This window comes from Canis lupus, chromosome X (genome assembly GCF_003254725.2).
Source record: "Canis lupus dingo isolate Sandy chromosome X, ASM325472v2, whole genome shotgun sequence".
In the NCBI taxonomy this organism is placed as follows: Eukaryota; Metazoa; Chordata; class Mammalia; order Carnivora; family Canidae; genus Canis; species Canis lupus.
The window spans coordinates 98,666,435-98,673,736 of record NC_064281.1 but is presented as its reverse complement, the minus strand read 5'-3'; the positions used below and the strand labels follow the sequence as shown (position 1 = coordinate 98,673,736).

Below are 7,302 nucleotides of genomic sequence, written 5' to 3'. Positions count from 1 at the left end.
ATATGTTCTCATTCGTTTGGGGAATATAAATAATAGTGAAAGGGAATATAAGGGAAGGGAGAATAAATGTGTGGGAAATATCAGAAAGGGAGACAGAACGTAAAGACTGCTAACTCTGGGAAACGAACTAGGGGTGGTAGAAGGGGAGGAGGGCGGGGGGTGGGAGTGAATGGGTGACGGGCACTGGGGGTTATTCTGTATGTTAGTAAATTGAACACCAATAAAAAATAAATTAAAAAAATAAAAAAAATACCTTAAAAAAAACGATGTAATTATTTAATGACACAGGGAAATAACATGTTATGAAACAAACTGGTTACAAGTAGGGGGTAGAGGATGATTTCACTTCTGATAGAAAATTTAAAAGTATATATACAAAATACCATATGGCTATGTACGAAAATATTGAGTTTTACTTCTGCTCTTTGATTGAACAGTCTTCCCTTTGTTTTTGTGTATTTTTTGAGAAATAAATATTTCTGAAGCAAAAAAGGAAACAAGTTCCTGGATGTCTTAGTTGAAGAATTCCTAAATGCCAGGAGTCCAGCAGTCAAATCCTGAACCTCAGGACAGATCCAGCCAAGGGGACAGTGGTAAAGACCAGACAGAGATGCTATTTTTGTCAGGCTGTTTCCTTCCTCCACATTCGATGTTCTCAGTGTACTAACACTTTAACAGGAGACTATGAATATTAACTGGCACAACAGCAAAATGATGCTAGCAACTTTGGTTTCAAATTGGTCAAAATGTAATAACCATTTTATAGTTATAAAATGCACTGGAAATAAAACAAGACACATCATCAAACACTCTGGAAATCAAGAGTTCCTACAAGAAAAACTGGAGGTGATGAAACCTCCATCTTTCCTGCTCTTTCTGAACTCTGTTCCTTTCCAATTTTCATCATAAACCTATTTTTGTTTCATGGACCTAGAAGGGGCACTTTTCTCAAAAAGATGCTTTGCCTCCTGAGTACTCTGCAGAATTGGAAGGGTTCACCAAAATTCAAACTACTTGAAACAAAGTTGAATGAACTGCGTTGTCACTCTGTATCAAAAAGGTTTTTGCTAAGTTATTAAATGGAAAATAGCAGAGTATTAAACCTATATTGGTGTGAATGAGGCTCAAAAATCTGATTCCCACTGTTCCAAATAAATGTTAGAATGCTAAGCATGCTTTTATTCAAATAACAATGACAACCCACATTTCTTGCTCTTAAAAAAAGGGAAAGGTCCATTGCTTTAAAATCTGGCATATGTAAAAACTAGTGCCGTCTTTAATGTAAAGTGCTTTCTAGCCACAGTAGCATTTTCAGGGGAGGTCAAGAACTATGGTTAAGGTCCACGAATCAACCAAAACCAAAAAACCTGAGACAATCTTCTGCATCACCACCCCCAGCACCTGTTCAGTGCACCAGGTCACTGCCTTCTAAGGTTGAACTGGGTGATGGACATTAAGGAGGGCACATGATGTAACAAGCACTATGTTACACAAGACTAATGAATCACTGAACTCTACCTCCAAAACTAATGATAGGCTTTATGTTAATTGAATTTAAATTAAAAAAATAAAAAAATACCCCCCCCCAAAAAGACCCCAAAAAACCATGACCAATAATTTGGAGGTAAAAGATTTAAAATACTCTCTCATTACAACAAAAGCCAAAAGTCCTCTTGCTTTGCCCTTGAGCTACCTAGAGAAACTGAGCTCTGTTTTACACCCCCAAATAAGAGAGGTATTTACTGGAAATATCCATGTCCAGTGCTTGCAACATCAATTAATATTGTTGTTCCACCAGTCCCAATCCTGAAGCCACAGCAATCCCTTTGTTAGAAAAAGGGAAAAAAATCCATTTCGGGACAAAACCATTCAAGACGCAAGGAGGGTGTATCTTTAGTGGGAGAACTGTCTGGTGTCAGAGGACTTCCTGCTAATGTGTTTGAAGATTTTGGACTCCTCAACTTTCTTGGCTTTCCGGTATCCAAAACCACCACCACCTCCTCTCTTTTTAAGCTTGCCGTCATTGCTGTTTATGTTCAGATCAACAAAAGGAGGCACTTTGAAACCAAACAACAGAACAACTTGAGGCAAATTTAAGTTATTAACATTGAAGATCTGTTTCAGAGAATGGGAATCATATGCTCAAATGTATGACTTATATGCCTCCTGGGCTGACTTATGAAGGAAGTAGTTCTTTTCAATCAATTTTTCAAGCTGAGACTGAATGTCAGAAATCTTGGACCAGGAAAACTCAAATTCACTTAATGGAACCTTGGATTGCTTCAAGTAACAAAGGAAACCCAACTCTTCAGGGTAAGATGAGCAAGGCGTGACCTCTTCTGTTTAGGCCTCTGGCTGTTCCCACATGATGAATATATTCCTTGGGATCATTTGGAAAGTCATACTGAACAATCCAATCGACTTCAGGAATATCCAGCCCTCTAGCTGCCATGTCTTTACACAACAATATCCCCCAATCAGCATTGCAGAACTGGAAGAATGTGGTTGTATGCTTATTCTGCTTCTGCCTTCCATGAATGGCCAAGACAGGCAAATCAATGTAGTTCAGCAACTCATAGTGGTATTTCACGGACTTACAGGATGAAAAGAAGACCATCAGTTTCTTCTTCTGGTTCTTCTTAAGGATGTAAAGAGCAGAAGGAACCTCTTTTCTGAGGGACAAACAACACATCCCTGTTCAAGACCATCCGCTGTTGCATTAGCTTTATCGTCATCAATACCAACATACAATGGTTCCTTTTTCAAAGAAATCCTTGACAAGTCTCAACTTTTTGAGTTTGTGTGGCAGAAAAGAGCATGGTTTGCCTGTGTGCTGGCAGAAGTTTAATAATTTATTTTAATTTGTCTTCAAACCCAACATCCAAGACATGATCAGCCTCATCGATAACCACATAATGTAGATTTTTATACATAAACCCTGGGGTATTCTGCATGTGGTCCAGGAGATGGCTTGGGGTGGCCACAATGATGTTGATCCCATTACCAAGTTTCTGTGCTTCAGCAGATCTGTTGCTGCCATCCATTATTAACCTGTATGTGCGAACATAGTGTATCATTAGCTCTTTAAGAACACCAAAAGTCTGCATGGCCAGTTCCCTAGTAGATGAGAGAATAAGAAGTCCTGTTCCATTCCTAGGCATGAACTTTAACATGCCAATGAGTTGGACTACAGGGATGAGAAATGCCAGCATTTTGCCACTGCCTGTTTTTGCAGCTGCTAGGAGATCCCTGCCTTCCAGCAGTGGTCTGATACTTTTATGCTGAATTTCAATCATGTTTGTAAAACCCATTTCTTTCATTGCCTTCAGAGTGTTCTCATTGACAAGATTAGAAAGAGAAGCAAATAAAGTATCCTCAAAAGCTCCTGTCAGTCCCAGGGATACTCTGGGCAGTTCACTGTCCTCTTCCTCATCATCTGGCTTCTCTGCAATGTTTTCTGTCTCTTCAGGAGCCTCGGCCCCTTCTTCAGAGTCCCCTTTGTCTTCAGTTTTCGATTTTTTGGTATCAGGCCCAGTGTCATCCACCATTTTTCTCTTTTTTTTCTTCTTTCTTTTTATTTTTTTTTTATTTTTTTTTCTTTCTTTCTTTTTATTTTGATTCTGAATTGGGAAGCTGTGTTGCTGCTTCTCCATTGATTATTACGGTAGATTTCTTTCTTTCTTCCCTTTTTTTTTAAACTTGTACAGTTTTAACTGTTTCTTTAGCTACTTCTCCATTCTGGGCTTCTGACGAGCCCATGTTCACAGACTATTTTAGAGATTTTTTAGCCTTCCCACCTCCCACTGTTTCTTCAGACACATCTCCATTTTGTGTTTCTGATAAGCTCTCATCTGAGGCCCTCTGGAGCTTTAAGTTTTGCTGGTGCAACTTGATATTCTGTTTCTCTATCTTCTTGTGCAGGAGTTTCATGGGTAGATGGGACATGTTGCCGGTAAGGCGCCTTTACTGTGGCACCACAACTTGGCTCAGGTCCTATTTTTGCATTGCCACTTCCAACATTCTATAAAACTTGTTCTGGCCCAAAATACTTTGGAAGACTGCTCCACTGCTTGTGAGGCACTATACTCCCCCAATCCATGGATTGTCTTCCCTTGAACAGAGGATATCAAACATACTACTAAATTGTTTCCGTTTTGCCATTTGGCAATACTCATGAAATGTACATTATAACAATGTTTTTCAAATGCTTGGTGAGCTGTTAATTGCAATAGAACCACTTGTGGAGAAAGAAAAAATATATGGGTTCTTGGGACTCAGCCTTCAAGACTGAGATTTAATAGACTTAGGATATAACCTCAGAAATCACTCATTTAAAAAAAGTCACTGAGAAGATTCTCATATGTGCACAGATTTAGGAAAACTTGCATCACAGTAAACAAATCTAACAGATAAATCTATAGAATGAAAGATATGAATATCTTAAATAAAAGCAAATACTACTGTCTAACTAATGTTAGTTTTTGCTATTTTATTATCCTTTTTGATATTTAGTTATCTTTTTTGTAATTAATTTTTGTTGTAATTAATTAACTTTATGCCTGATGTACATAGGCTTTAAAGAAGCTGGAAGAAAACATGTGATGGAAGCAAATAATTTTTATTTTTATTTACTGATTTGGAAATTTGCTTGTCATTTACCTGATTCATATGCATTATTTTTGTGGTCTTCAGGTGATTTTGGTATATTTCATGAGGTGTTGACTCAATTACATGGAGAGTACAAAATTGATTGACAAGTTTTAAGTTTTCTGTGGTAATTAATACTAACTTTCCTAGTTAATCCAAGGCTTCATGTGGATGATACAAAAATAGCTTCCTTCATTTAATATGCATAACATATGCCATTATATTTCTACACATCAAATAGTGTTTTCATACTGTTAAGAATTGAGTGTGGTATTTCAATCTGAATTGTTGTAGGTTTTTTTCAAGTCAATAATACAAGCCTACAAAATTAAAATGCACTACTTGCGTCAAACATAACAAAATCATTGTTTGTTTATTTTTAAGGTGCTAATAAAAAAGATTAATGATACTGCCGGATAATGAAACAATCTGCCAAGAGGCAAGCCCCAGAATATTGAGTGGCACTGTAGCAAGGAGAGCCCAGGAAAAAAAATTCTCTCTTTGAATACATTCAACAGAATTCTTTTTACCATCCAACTGACATTTAGAGTTTAAACGAATTGGCTTTCTTTTTATGTGTTGCTCAAATGTCTTGGAGATTATTTACCTCCAGACAGGAAGCATTTGCATTTGAAGAAATTTTTGTCAAATAATCAATAAGGGTTTTTGATCTCCATAAAAAACTCTATTTCCTAAACAAAGACACCCACACTTAAAAATATTACACACAGTTACATCTCATTAATGCAGACCCCATAACTCAAATTGATGACAGTTCAAACAAGATACCTTCTGAAGATAAAGAGGAGTTCTACCAAACAAATTTATAGTTGATTACGCTCAATGGGGACAAAAGAGGTGGCCAAAGTTTTTCTTTTATCTAGGAAACTATTTAAGTCTTTTCAGTGGCACAAAATTACAAGTATTTGAGTGCAAAAAAAAAAATCATTCTTTCCTGTTATTAGGGTCCCAAAGGTGCTGTAGTAGGCTATCGTTGATTGTTAGTTATCTGTGCCTGGTGAATCTGAATGCTTAGAAAATCAATGTGATGATTAAAAAACAATGATGGCAGCCATGTATCTAGTGCCTTAGACACTAGGTATATAGTCATTTACATGTATTGCTTCATATTGTACTAAATGTACATAAGGTACATATTAATTTACAGCTCAAAATCAAGGCTCAAAGATTAATGTATCATAGGTCACATTGTTTTAAGCAGAAAAGTTGGCTTGAAAACCTTTTATTTAAACCAATAGTTTTCAAAGCATAGTTCCTGATCCAGCATCATTTGCTGTTGGTAAAAATATTCAGGTCCTACTCCAGATCTGCTAAGTCAGGAACACTAGGAGTAAAATCCAGCCACTTGTTTTTAAAGAAGTCCTCAAGGTGATTCTGACATATGCCAGTCTCAGAACTATTAATCTAAATAACAGTAATAACATCAATATTATTATATTACTATACTATATTACCATACTATATTAACCATTTGACTAATAAATAGGTCACTAGGTTAAATATTTAATTTCTTGGTACATTAGTTTTCTCTATCATCAAAAATTGTGCCTAAAATTTGAGTATTGTGTAAAGAGTAATGCATTGGGAGTCAGAAAGTTTCGTTTCTTATCTCATAAATATGAACTAAAATTTGTGGTCTGGTTTCTTCATATGTAAAGTGAAGTCATTGGACAAGATAGTCTCTAAATTAACTTTTAGCTCTGGTATGATTTTAGTTGCCTTGAATATGTGAACTATTGATTATAAGAATGCTGATTGATTTGTGCCTTTGCTGTACAACTGTGGACAGGAAAGACACTATTTACATCATAGTGTATATGAGTAGTAGTTGTGCCATGCACAATCAGCAAAGCAGTATGTAGTTTATTCATGCTCATTACAGCAAACAAACAAGCAAATTAACTGACTCCAAATGCTCTACTGTTAAACAACAGCTAGCATATTATTCTCAGAAACAGCTTTTACAAGGAATTTGGTGTGAAACAAATGACTCCAGAATCAGTTCTTCCATGATTTGGGTTTGAGATCTCTAAGAAATTATTAGCCTCCCTGAGACTTTAAGAATTTATAGTAAAAACAAAACAAAACAGAGATGCATATTATATTACCTAATTTATAGTAGAGAAAGAACAATTAAATAATAACATTATGTGAAAGCATTTTTCATATTTGCCTACTAATAGCATATAGGAAAGTCTTATAACCTTGAAAGTTTGAAAACTATTCCTCTTTTAATATCTCATAATTCATAATTTCAGTGATTCAGATGGGTCTTTCTCCCAAATGCTACAAAAGAACAAAGATTTATTTTTGTGAAGGAGGAACAGGCCTCTTTACTGAGACACTCTTGTAATGAAAAGATAAAGTTTAATAAAATGTATATCTCCTATATATGTGGGAAATACCCAAGAAAACTTAGTAACTCCTCAAAATGGCTGAAACCAACACTTTAAATACCATCTCCAGCTAAAGACACAAGACAACAAAAGATCCCTTTCACTGTATATGAAAGTGATCATCATATTTAAAAATTAAGTTCATTACATTGGAATTTTTCACATTTTGTAGACTATGCTTTTTGTTCTCAATAAATTCCAAGTGTTATTGTTACCACCAATCACAGCTGCTAACTCA

At 35.8% G+C, this 7,302-nt stretch overlaps 1 pseudogene; it reads right to left on the bottom strand.

Annotated features, from left to right (window-relative positions):
• Positions 1 to 1,893: 1,893 nt before the first annotated feature.
• Positions 1,894 to 3,945, bottom strand: LOC112649403 (ATP-dependent RNA helicase DDX18-like; annotated as a pseudogene).
• Positions 3,946 to 7,302: the final 3,357 nt, after the last annotated feature.